This window comes from Palaemon carinicauda, chromosome 43 (assembly GCF_036898095.1).
Source record: "Palaemon carinicauda isolate YSFRI2023 chromosome 43, ASM3689809v2, whole genome shotgun sequence".
Lineage (NCBI taxonomy): Eukaryota > Metazoa > Arthropoda > Malacostraca > Decapoda > Palaemonidae > Palaemon > Palaemon carinicauda.
This window is the reverse complement of record NC_090767.1, coordinates 315,405-329,461: the sequence shown is the minus strand read 5'-3', so window position 1 is coordinate 329,461 and position 14,057 is coordinate 315,405. Positions and strand designations below refer to the sequence as shown.

Sequence of the window (14,057 nt, the reverse complement as noted above, 5' to 3'; positions counted from 1 at the left end):
TGCAACAAATCAAACGCAAAATAAAGACACAGCTCAAGGACAACCTAATCAAGGAACTACATATGAGGATAGAGAATGGCTCTCCCTCTGCAACATGGTACAAAAGGGCCACGGAGCTAGAACCTCCTCCCATAGACAGACACACCCCAAGGAAACAGGCTGTATGTATACACAGACTCCGGCTGGGATACAAAGCAAACTGGGAACTAGCAGATGACATCCAGAGAAGGTGTGAAAACTGTGATGTCATACCACAACAAGTCCTCCTGCACTATCTACTAGAATGCAGAGAAACAACACAGCTACTAGGTGATCTACATGTAGACACCAACTCACCACAGGCTGTGAAAGAAGCGGCCACACTGGCAAAAGCAATTGTCGAAAGCATAGACGCACACGCACAGTTGCTTTCAACACTACCTCCACCAAGGTAAGACTTCATCATTTCATGCACCATCTCATCCCCTCATTGTAAGGCTCTATTCACATCACCCCCTTTAACTTCTCAACTAACCTACCACTAAAAATCTCTCCGCAGGGACCCTAGGGAGTAAAGGGTTGGACAACCCCACCTGCACAGTTTTTCTCTAATCTTCAAAAGGCTTACACCCCCAATTTTCAAACTACCACTATCCGAGAAATGATGGCCCTCTACCACTACCACCATCATCCTTACCCTATCCACATCTTTTTCTACTACTAAAAACCTTTCAAATTTCCATTAATGCAATCACCTTAGAATTTTTACAGATCACCTACGGGCCAACCAAGGGAAAGGCCCGTGCCAACAACAAGTGTTGGCTTTAATACCCCAAGAAGAAGAAGAATTTAACATTCATTCATATACTATTTGAAGAATTTCCCATTTACTTTTGGAAGGAGAGACCAACTTGTGTCTCTTCTCAGAATCATATCATGAATAAGTTTACAATACTTCAAGATGCACGATTTCGGTAACGGAAACCATAGTCTTAACATTAATAGATGCAACACTTCCAAGCCCAAAATAATTGCCACAGTTAATATGTATTTCCCAGTACCCTAAACATTACTTTATACCTTACTCATGATTTTTCACATCACTTTGGAATAATAATGGAGTCCTTATGCCTTAGTTAAATATACTTCTTCAATTCTAAGTTTATTTATTAGAAAATAAACTCTAACTCAAAATAGATTACTGCATTCATTACTGCCTGGGCCAATGAACTCTTAAGAGGACATTCCTCTTGTGTGATGTCTTATCAAATCAGGAATTAACTTCTTTTGTTATCACTAAAATCCACAGAAGGAAACGAGTAGATAATATGTAGCGAAATGCATATAACAAAAATATTAGGATAAAAAGACTTTTCCTTATCATTATCATTTGCAGTCTCACCCTTATAAAGATTTCCTGTGTCATCATATCTAAATTTTGGGTTATCCACAGATCTGCAATATTGTGATTCAGTATCAAGATAGAAAAGTAAATGTCTATGGCTGTTGCAAGATCTTCTATCTTCCGTTTCTAGTATAGTACACTGCAGGACGAAGGCCTCAGGCATGTCTTTATTTGTATCTGAGGTTTAGACAGTTTTAATCACCACGTTGGCTAGTGCAGATTGGTGATGGTGGGAGACTTTTGTTTGATCACTCACAGTAAACCAGCCTAGTATTGGTGACCCAGACAATTTAAATTAGATGTGATAATTGTTGGCAGATTTTGATATCAAAGTTTTATTCTTCATAAAACATCAAGAAGAAAATTGCAAGTAAAATCACTTAGATAAAATAATAGATTTTCAGTATTTTGATCCTTAATAATAATTGTTTTTATTCCAAAGTAAAAGAGAACTGATAAAGGTGTTTTCCTTATAAGATTTGGCAAAAGAAGATGATTCTTCTGTTTCAGATTTTACCAGACAAGTTTAGCAAAATACCTTTCAAATTTAATTACTTTTACAAATAAGTAAAGTATTTATAACCATTTTCAACATACTCATAAATTATTTTTTAATATTTCTACTATATAATGATTGAAGTTATTTTCATAGGTTAAAAATTAAAGTCAAAGTTATAGTTACATACTAGGCAAGACTTATAAAATGAGTTTCTAGCTACTCAATTTAAACATTTATTTTTATATAATTTTAATTATATATTGGTACATTAAGACTGCAAATAAACTAAGACAGGATTATTATTTCTAAATATGATTTTTTGGCAAAAATGTGCAAATGTTTGCAAGATATCAAAGGCAATATCTCCATTGTTTATATAATAAGTTTCCAGTTACCCTTTATTCTATTATTATTGTCAACGGTTATTTTAACCTTCATCAAAGTCGTTATTTTCACTTGAAAATTTGGCGCTAAACTCAAACTTAAACAAAAGCTGTAAAATATTCCAATTTTGACAAATATGTCGGGAATTTTCGAAATGATCCCTCGAAAATCCCGCCATTTAACTCCACCAATGTTACGTTGAATTGGAGGGAAGGTTGGGAGAACTCGCGGGCGTTGAGTCAAATGATTATGGTTTAATACGAGACTGTTTTAGAACCTAGAGAGCAACCGCCTGGTAGGGAAGGAGCGGAGGTTAAAGAAATCAAGCAGTTGTAATTTATGATTCAGGAATTTAATGTCATTTTATTGTACCATGACGAAAATATCCTATGTATAAATTTAGATTCAGAGAAACGCGGGAAACAAAGTTGTCGTCAGGGCTGCGGAGTTCAGCTCGGTCTCTTTTGTCCAACGTCCTCAGCTGAAGTAAGTCCTATTAATTGTATTCTCTCTCTCCCCCCTATTGTACCCAGATTGGTTTCCCTATAGGTTTTACAAGTGTTTTGTAAGATTTGTATCCATGTATAATTAGTTGATCCTTGTGATTGGGGATCAGTGCTGTCCTTTAAATTACGTGAGAAAGCCTTGGTATGCCGTTTACCGAGGCAACTTATTGAAATATTAATTAATTTTACTTAATTTGAGTCCGGAGTGGACTTAGTTTTTTTAGCAATGCATGAGGTTATTTAGTCACGTGTTTCTTTAGTATGTTGAGTAAATGTTTGATTATGTATTTCCCTCGCATTAAATAATAATTTTTGTAATAAAATTGTTAAAGTGTAGCTGTATTTTGTTGATTCCTGGAAGGTTTTGGGAGTCTTACCTCTTCAAGGTCTTGCTATTGGCCCTTAACATCGGGACAAGAACGTTATTATCTGTCGAAGTGAAAATCACAACAAATATATTGATTTTAAAGCATTGTTTCTTGATCAAAATTAATCTGAGATAAAATCTAAGGTAATCTCACTGAAAATTCCATCAGGAATTATATATTTATTCTTTTATTTCGTAAATTATTCTTTTTCATTATGACCCAAGATGTCTTGCAAAAAATCAGCTGTTTTTAGTATTGCCAACGAATATTTGCGACGTACCTTTAATACATATCACATTCCAAAACTAAATAGACAATTGTTGGTATAAAATATTAATTTTTATTATTTTCTAAGACTCATTCCCCAGATATTTCATAAGATAGAAATGTTTAAAAGTCCTAATTTGAAAGTTTTTACAATAGTTATATTACAAGCAGACTAACTTTTGCAATTTTAGTTGTTTCAACTGACTCCATAGGTGTCCATAGCATCGTATAGTGTCCATAGAATTTTTTAGAGTTGAAGCCTTAAGGATATTTAAAAACAAAGAAATAAAATAAATATAGAAAAAAAAAATAAATGAAATACTAAAACTAATATGGACTATATATTTTATAAAAGTAACATTTAATAGACATAATTTGAAAGCTTATACAATAGTTATAATTTCAAATTAATATTTAGATATGATTTTCAACATGATATTTTGTATTTAGGCCTGTTGACATATAGGTTCGTTTAAGGTCTTGTGTCATGGCGTCTGCTGCTGGGGAAATTGTCCCCAAAGTAGGAAGAATCCCCTTTCCGCTCTCGGTAATGAAGCCTGTCGCTCAGCCTTTCCCTGACCTTCAGGCTTAAAAGGAATAACCTTTTCCTTCCCGCTGGAGCTTTCCTCGCTCATGCGAAGCTGCGAACGTCCCTGCCCTAGTCGGAGTGAGACTTTCTAGTCCCTTAAGAGATCTTCTCAAGACCCTTTACGTCAGGCCTCTGATCGTATTCCGTCTTGGGTCTCCTGCTCACTCTGGCCGCGGCCAGTGTGTAAGCAATCTTCTTGGTCTCGTACGACTCCGCCCTTTTTAAGGAATAGGGGAAGGCTACATTCAGGTTCGCTCCTGAGTTGTTGGCTAGACTCAGAATCTTGGGGTCCCGGCCCTTCGGTCTAATTCCTTCAAGATTTTGAGTCAGCATTCTGTATCTGATGTCCCAAACCTTCTCCTTCTTGCCAGTAAAGGAATCGAGAGGTTAGCTTTGGGAACAGCCGCAGTTTGTCCTCAGTTGCAGCCGGTTTGGGAGCACAAGAAGGACACGGGGGAGAGTCACCAGTATACCTCTTCAGCTCGGACTCAAGGACATTCATCTCGACCTGTCTCCTGACCCCCCCCCCCCCCCACCCCGTCACGTCGCCCTACAGCACGATATCGGATACATCGCAACGTCCCTCGCCTTCGAGTAATACTACTCTGTGACACAGGTGCTACAGGCTGGAGTCTCTGGAAGCGTCTGATGACCTTCGCAGCCCGCTTCCTGCAGGGCGTGAGCCACAGGAGTTTCGATACGTTTTCTATCGCTCTGTGGTGGCTACACAACAGCTGGTCTAACCTCAGGCTCCTTTTTGGACAGGTAGCAGAAGGTTGAGGGCATTGTTACCGGGTTTTAGTCTGCATGAACGAAAGAAGTATGTCTGGCCCTTACTTCTTTCTTCATCATCCCCTCTACGGGGAAGCAGCATCCTGGTCTCTGCATAGCTGACCTCGAACCTCTGCAGGTTAACCATGCTTCCTTGTGTTCCGAGTATTGAGTCAATACTGTCGCGTTCCCCATACCCTGACGAGGTGGTATTGGGAACGTCCTAACCCAGAGTTTCTTCTGGAACTCCAGGTCAACTGCCTAGGATGGGTCACACTTCTTCCTTCACACACAAGCTTATGTAGGCCACACGGTTCCTTGCGGAGCAAGGAACTTGTAAGGTGCAGGGACTCCTTTTCTCGAGTGCGACTCACTCTGATTCTGAGTCCCCGGGTAAAGCCAAAGCCAGTATGGCCGGGGACTTTCCACCCTACCTAAGGGGTAAGTCACCCAATGTAAATAGCGTGGTTTGTATTTCGGTTACGGAACAAATGACAAATTCGAAGATAATTTGTATTTTTCCTAACCATACAAACCTTAGCTATTCACACATATTTGCCTGCCAGCCCTGTCCCCCAAGACAAGTCCTACCTCTAAGTGAAAGTGAGCTTCACCGGTGTGTGAGGGGGGGAGGGGAGAGGGGTAGCTAGCTACCACTCCCTTACCCCCCCCACCCCCCCGCTAACTAGCGCGGGGGTAATACACCCTCGTTAAATTCTAATGGCTCGCCATTTCAGCTGCCCTAAAAGGTAAACCCAATGTAAATAGCCAAGGTTTGTATGGTTAGGAAAAATACAAATTATCTTCGAATTTGTCATGTTCAAACCTCTCTCAAACGTTAGGTTCAAATCTCGCTCTCAAGCACTAGGTTCAAACCTTGCTTTCAAACATTACGTTCAAGCCTCGTTTTCAAACTGTATGCTCAAATTTTGCGTTCAAACACTACATTCAAACCTCGCTTTCAGACTTTACATTCAATCCTCACTTTGAAACATTGGTCTAACCTTGCTTTCGAACACCACGTTCAAACTTTATGTTCTAACCTTGCTTTCAAACATGTTCAAACCTCGCATTCAAACTATATTCAAACTGTATGTTCAGATTTTGCTTTCAAACATTACGTTCAAATTTCGCTTTCACTCAATACTTTCAAACCTCGCTTTCGTACTTTACATTCAAACCCCGCTTTTGAACTTTACGTTCAAACCCCGCTTTCAAACTTCACATTCAAACCCGCTTTCGAACTTTACGTTCAAACCTCGCTTCCAGACTTTGTGTTCAAACCTCGCTTCCAGACCTTACGTTCAAACCTCTCTCAAGTTTTACGTTGAAACCTCGCTTGCAAACTTTCCGTTCAAACCTCGCTTGCTAACATTGTTTAAACCTCGCTTGCTAACCTTACGTTCAAACCTTGCTCTCAAACATTAGGTTCAAACCGCGCTCTCAAACATTACTTTCAAACCTCGCTCTCAAACTTTATTCTAAACCTTACTTTCAAACATTGTTCTAAACCTTGCTTTCAAACATAACGTTGAAGCCTCGCTTTCAAACTTTAGGTTCAAGCCTTGCTTTCAAACTTACATTCAAAATTTGCTTTCAAACTGTATGTTTAAATCTTGCTTTCAAACATTACTTTCTAACCTCGCCCTCAAGCACTACATTCAAACCTCGCTTTCAAACTTTACATTCAAACCTCACTTTGAAACATTGGTCTAACCTTGCTTTCGAACACCATGTTCAAACATCACTTTCAAACTTTGCTATCAAACATGTTCAAAGCTCATGTTTAAACTGTATGTTCAAATTTTGCTTTCAAACCTTACGTTCAGATTTCGCTTTCAATCATTACGATCAAACCTTGGTTTTGAACTTACGTTATAACCCCGCTTTTGAACTTTACGTTCAAACCTCGCTTTCGAACTTTATGTTCAAACCTTGCTTCCTGACTTTACGTTCAAACCTCGCTTTCAAACATTCGGTTCAAACCTCGCTCAAGTTTTACGTTGAAACCTCGCTTGCAAACATTGTTTAAACCTCGCTTGCTATCCTTACGTTCAAACCTTGCTCTTAAACATTAGGTTCAAACCTCCCTCTCAAACTTTGTTCTAAACCTTGCTTTCAAACTTTAGGTTCAAGCCTCGCTTTCAAACTTCGATTTCAAACTATGTTCAAATCTTGCTTTCAAACATTACTTTCTAACCTTGCCTTCAAGCACTACATTTAAACCTCGCTTTTAAACTTTACATTCAAACCTCACTTTGAAACATTGTTCTAACCTTGCTCTCAAACACTACGTTCAAACCTCACTTTCAAACTCTGTTCTAAGTTCGCTTTCAAACTTTACGTTCAAACCTTGCGTTTAAACATTACGTTCAAACTGTATGTTCAAATTTCACTTTTAAACATTACGTTCAAACCTCTCTCTTAAACATTGTTTAAACCTCGCTTTCAAACTTTGTTCAAACCTCACTTTCAAACATTTGCCTTCAAACATTACGTTGTTTCGTGGACAACTGTTGGTGGATTCCGATCAACTGGTTTCCTTTCCTATTCCTGTCTTCCCTGTGTCTTTTTAGTTTTCCACATCATAAAATATGGTTTTGTCCTTTTTTTATATTGTATACACTATATAACCCTGAGAGAAGAGTAGTGCCACCAACACACTACAAGTGGTTCACTGTAGGCATCCTTTTTAACCTTCTGCTATACAGTACCTCTTTCCCACTTCCTTTCTTACATCTTGCTCTCCAACCTTTCTGCTTGTCCTTCATACTGCAACTATGGGGTTTTCCCACATGTTACACGTCTGCTTGAAGGCTTCCCAAGCCCCAATTCTCTAATCCAATCTAACCAGATTATCCTTATTACATTATGTTTTGATTCTTATTTTTATTCTCCAGGGAACCAATTCAATGTTTATCAAGAGCAGAGAGGAAACAAGCCACGACACGACATGGAAGCTGCTGCCGATGGCCTCGGGTCACATAGAATCTTGGTCTAGTCTAACCTCCTAGAACTACTTCTCGAATGTGAACCGAACGTCACACCATCTCCTGTCTGGACTCTTGCCAGTATCAGCATGTGAGTATCACTGGGTCTTATTTCTGTAACTGTACACATTCTCAAGCTCTGATTTCCTTCTCAAGTTAGGTATAACATTTTATCTGCACATACTTGCATTCTCTAAAGATTATAGATGTGTTCCTGAAAATCCAGAATTAAAATGCCACATAATGTGTTTCATGCAGATGGAACCAAAATCTTCTCTGGTTTAGAATCTCTTTTCTTTACTCAAAAGTGCAAGTGTTTTTGCAGCATAATTGTTGACAATATGGCCATCAGTTAAGTTGATTAAAACCTGCCTGTACAGAGTTTTTTTTATTATGTACAGTAATATTTTTCTAAAAGCTCCATTTGTTCCTACGCAAATACAAACCCTCATCATTTATATGGGTTACACTCTATTCCTGGTTTGCTAGGGCCAAAAAAAGGGAATCCTGTGGGTCTAGCATCATTGTATGGTTGTCCTCTGCTCCAACTTGCGCTGGGTAGGCGTGTAGGAGCCGGTGGCTCAATCTCCACTTCAGTCTTGGTTGCTGCCTCAAACGGACCTCTGCTTGACCGGTATCCACAATGTGCTTTTCCTTTTCAATTCTTGTGATCGTGAATGCTTCTCAAGTATGTATGGTAACCTGCTCTGCCCATGAAGGTCGTCCTTATGGTACCCTCAATGAGTTGGGTGGAGATGGATCCCAGTTGTTTGTGTCCTGCATGTCAAGATATGGTGTGTTCTATGTCTTCCCCTCGAGAGATTTGTAAGGAATGGTCTTGATCCTTATGAGAGAAATTCAGTAGCTTTCGTAAGAAGAAAACAAAAATGGATTGTTACCTCTAAAAAGAACAAGAAGCAGAAATGTTCTCTTACGAGCCAAGAATTTTCCCTTTCTGACCCTTCGTTATTGGATTTTCCAGGGACGCCAATAACAAAGGATGACATCAGTTTAATAAAACAGGATTTGCAAAAGACTTGAAAAGCCCGGGTCACAAAGACATGTCTACACAAAGTGGGAAGCAGTGCACGGATAGCTCTTCCTGCCACTTTTAGGTAGGAATTATGTAATGGATTTCTCTGTTACTCCTGATCAGTACTAAAACACCAGAAATTCATCTTTTCAATCATCAGGAATATTTTTCAACTGATAATTCAAATGAACTTATGACTAAATTACTGATTTCAGGAATATATCCCCTGGATTTTCTTTAAAATCCCATCAAATGCTGAGAAGTTTCATTCTTTGCACCAAAACATGTACGGATGACATTTCATCAAAAGCTGATTCATTTCTTACATTGACCTTCTCTTCCCATTTTTCCATCTTGCTCATCAAAGCTTTCAAGGCATCTGAATTTTATTGTTTGCATTCCTTTTTTGCATCTGAAGATTTATCTGCTCTAAAATCTCAACCAAATGGGCAAGGCTTATAATCCATTCCTAATCATTAAATAAGGCAAAAGATTCACTCATCTTTGTCAAACATCAATTTGAGTTCATCGTTAAGATTAGATACTGTATTCGCTCAGTTAAAGTTTCCTTTGACAACCATTGATTATTTGTGAAAAAAAAAAATCAGTTGATTGGCTGCATCTATGTTGGTACATCACTGTTTGAAAAGTTGCGTGTTGAGAGCTGTTCCTCTGGCAAAATTCACAATTTGAATAGTTTGATCGAAAACCTTCCTAGCATTGTTAGATGTGTTTTAAAGTCACTGGCTAACAATGGATCATTCAATGAATGCCTTTAACTTTTGAAGCTTGCTTCCTTCACACAAACTTGGAATCCCAGTTTTGTCCCTAACATTATGGGTGCTCCCTTTGTACACCACCCACAGATACTATACCATACTATACTATGAAACATTTCAAAAAGTATTGCTATGAGAAACCTAAGGATTGGTAACCTCAATCAGGAATCACACCACCAAAAACCACAAGATTGAGACTTACACTTATTTTATAGGTAATCGTTACTTTAGAGTCGCCAGGTAACTCCTGCTGTTACCTGTTCCTTCCGAGAAAGGAGGAAAAGGGCAAACACAGAATGACCGATCTGGCAAAGTCTTTCGAGACTTTGGCCTATTCCTGTGCATGGTTTTGTGGATCTAAAACCCAACCCCCTGGAAGGGTTCTCAGTATGAGGTGTTGTCCCAAGTACAGTTTGTTGGAATGTGGGAAGCTGCCCTCATCTCTTTCCTGATGCTGCTGGGCGTTCCATAGAGTCTTCGGTGACAGCATCACTCAAGATTGTTTAACGGACCTATACTGCTCCTTAGTATAGATCTGCCCACAATCATAGCTCCATGACAGAGTTTTCCCAGATGCCAAGACCTTCAAACTTGGTTGCAAGTTAGAGTTTGGAATGTGCCTTTTCAAATCTATTCTTTGTATTTAAACAAGCACTTGAGATGCCATATCTTGCTCTTCAGGTTGTTGGCAAGGATTCTCTTCAACCAAGGACAGGCATTCTATCACTCCTTTCTCTCCTCGGGTTGTCTGGTGAGTCTCCTGGGGGAGGAAGAATTCTTCTATTGGAGCTCATGCACCTGCCACCTATGCTCTATTCTTACATGAACCAGTTCATGCACAACCGTTATTAATAAAGGTCACTGCCCTTCTTTCCCCTTGCTGGCCATTTGACTTTTCTCTCTCTTCAGGAGAGTGGGAAGCAGTGATAGATAATTTGCTAGTAGTTTCAGAGACATTTTCAATTATAAGATATGGTTTATGAGGGTTAAATGTCCATAGCCTACTGACTGTCATACTTGGGGTTTTATGTGAATAGGATATAACTTTATCCATCTTGATATAAAACGAATGAAAGACCTACCCAAAGAGATGGAAGAAGTCACTGAGCCACAGATTGGAGTCTCTCACAGGACATTGACCGATCCCTCTGCAGGGTTTTGTGGGAGGAGCAGTACTCTACCAATACTCACGCTCCCATTATCATGCTAGGCCTTGAACGAGATTGAACACGATATGTTGGTAGCCGCAATTCTCTCTCTCATGTCTCCAACATATTCAAGACACCTTGGAGACTCCATCACCATTGTCCATTGATTCAACAATGTCGGTACTGACAACAGGGATCCAATGTAAGACTCAGGCACTCCGACACTTTGATCTTGCGGCCAGAGTCTCTTTCCATAAAAGCCACTTCCTTCATCTGCTGAGCATCCTCTTATTCGATCTTTTGTTGGGTGCAATCATATACTTTGCATCAACTTGGAGCTCGACATTCCCAAAGAGGCAGAAACAAGGGGTGGTACCCATCAAGATTTGTAATTCCTGGGGACATCTGTTTATATGCATGGTAGCAGCTTGGAGTCTGCAATCTATACTTGGCCACAGCCTACTAACCACTACAGTGTGATCAGTATTTTTCTTGGTAGTAGACTGTACAGTACTTGGTTCCCGTCTTCCTCTTAAACAGGAAGAAGATTGTTCTGCGAGCCCTAGACAAATTTCCCTTCAAAAGAGTTGATTGTGAAGACCTGGAGAACCATCTAGAGGACTTTTAGTGCATTCCTCTTCCTTGTGTTTCTTCGGGATTCACAAGACCATTGGTAAGGTGGCTGCTATGTCAGATGGTAATTGCCTTATACCTGTTTGGGCACTATGCTTTGATTTACAATAGATGCAGACGAGCCTCACAACAGAGTAACTTTTCTTGATAGATAATTTTGTACTGTGAAGTATCACCCCTATCCTTCCAGACAAGGTGGAGATGGATGAAATGTATGCAGCCCATTTCTTATAATAATCCCACATTCAGACACCATACCCTTATGAATATAGGTTCTTACATGACCTCCTTGTAGGGAGGGACCTTGCCTGACAACCTGCAACATCTTTGTGCTCAAGTTGTTGGGAGGTTGACAGTAGTCATGAGTTTGCTTTAATGCAGGACTCAATTATATGACATTTCCTGGTCGGTTAACCAGCCAGATGGGTTATTGGACCTTCGACCTCTTACAATTAATCTCCAATTAAAGATCTTAGGTTTGTATAGTTACAGAAAATACAAAATGATTGTAACATTATGATATTAGGTAAGGCTTTGAGGACATGATTCTACAGTAGATTTTGTGTGTAATTACTTCTATTTTGACTATTGACACAACCATGCTGGGTGAAATTTATTGTCTTTTTTACTGTAATTGATAAAAATCTCGTTGTAGTACACCTAGAGTTCATGAATGAAGTAGGCAGACTTGAGACCTTGCAATTCATGGGTGTTGAGTAACAAAAGATCCCAGCCAAAGAAGAAAAATGTGAATAACTACAGCACCCCTGTTTCACTGATAGAATTCGTAGTTATATAAAACCAAATAATTTAAAGCATTCTGTGTTATTAATAACAGTGAATACAAAATATTAAAAGACAGCAGACTCGTTTATAGAATATAATAAATTGGGAAATTTTTTATTGCATAGGGGATGTTATATCTCTTGTCCAATACTATAATGGATTTTTCTTTTTTGTCAAAGCCTGTTTTGTATTTGGCTTCTGTATAGCCTATGATTGTTAGATAATTTATTAAATATTTATATGTACCAGCTGTTATAGATGAAACACCAGGTCCTTGTGAATGGTAAAATTTGACTGTATAGGGTGATTTTTAAATATTAAACTTACCCAATGAGATGCAGTAATTATTTTATCAATATTATTGTATCTTTTTACTCCATAGAACTTTTTACTTGATATTACTGTACAATACTGTAATTTTAATGGCTTTGTATATTGCAAAATTCTCTCTCTCTCTCTCTCTCTCTCTCTCTCTCTCTCTCTCTCTCTCTCTCTCTCTCTCTCTCTCTCTCTCTCTCTCTCTCTCTCTCTCATATGGTTGTCTAATAATCATTCAGTGGCTTTCCAGTCAACATGTTTGTTTTATGTGGCTTAAAATGTCCATCAAATCTAGATCTAAAAGATATTCTTAAATCTAGAGTGAGTATCTTTATATTGTCTGCTTACTTTGTCTCGGTTATATTTATGTAGTATTTTGATTACTGTTAGATTATTATGAAGAGTCTAGAAGTGTTTAACCTCTAAGGGGAAACTACAAGAAATTATCTTAGTCTAGTGATTTGTAGAAGCCAGAGAATGCAGTTGGCATTAGAATCTTATCTTGTGCCTTTGAACCTCATCATTTGTTGTCTTTTCTCCAAGATGTTCACCTTCTCTCACTTCATGTTGCTTTGTTTACCAATTTTCACTTAAGGAAAATCTCATCAGCCTTAAAATATGATTTTGTGGTTTTGAGAAGACTTATGTCTAAAGTAAAAGTTTAAACGTGATTTTATGTTGAACAGACTGATGTGTCTTTTTAGTTTATATAATATGACATTTATTTTAACATTAATACTGTTCTTAAAGTGTTTTATTTTATTGTTAATTACTTCTCTTTTTAGTTTATTTCTTTCCTTGGTCTTATAGCATCCCGCTTTTCCAACTAGGGTTGTAGCTCAGCTAGTAATAATAATGATGATGATAATAATAATCTTGGAGTGTTTTTGTGTAAACTCTTCAATATCACAAGAATTTTTACATTGTTGTGAGGTACAATAACTTTGTAATATATTTGTATAATGATCTTCTTGTATCTTTCAGGTACAAAACTTGAATTCAAAGAGCCACATTATTCCCCATCTTCAAGTGGAAGGTTTCTGAGCATCTCAACAGGAAGAAACTCACCTTAGAGCTACTTCACCTACAGTACTTGTTAGTTGAGAGAGAATATATTAGGGTCAAAGAATCGTAGATGAGGATTATAGATGAAATAGCAAAAACTACCTTTAGTAAAAAGGATTAAACCCTGAAGATATATGTGCTATTAGACTGCAGAGAAGGTTGGAGGAGATTCACTCTGAAAAGGGTTCAGTTGGGCAAGTCTACTGTATACATTAGTTTCCGTGTGCGAATATAGATATTGTTGATAAAGACCGATGTTTCCCTAAGAAAAAAGGATAGTAACACAGTAATACAGTATATACAAGAGTTTAATAAGCATTTGTTCTGTAACCGAAATACAAGCCACGCTATTTACATGGGGTATTACTTTCGGCGTAGCTGAAATGACGAGCCATTAGATTTTTAACGAGGGTTAACTACCCTCTCGCTAGTTAGCGAGGGGGTAGGGGAGGGGTAGCTAGCTACCCCTTCCCCCTCACACACCGGTGAACTGATTCACTTCACTTTTGGCTCGGGTGATGATCAGACCTGTCTGTT

General features: G+C 38.5%; 1 long non-coding RNA gene across 1 annotated transcript; it reads left to right on the top strand.

Moving 5' to 3' along the window:
- Window positions 1-7,674: 7,674 nt before the first annotated feature.
- On the top strand, window positions 7,675-13,665 carry LOC137634015 (uncharacterized). The gene is made up of 2 exons (XR_011042420.1): window positions 7,675-7,849; window positions 13,440-13,665. It is a non-coding gene; the product is annotated as an uncharacterized lncRNA (long non-coding RNA).
- Window positions 13,666-14,057: the final 392 nt, after the last annotated feature.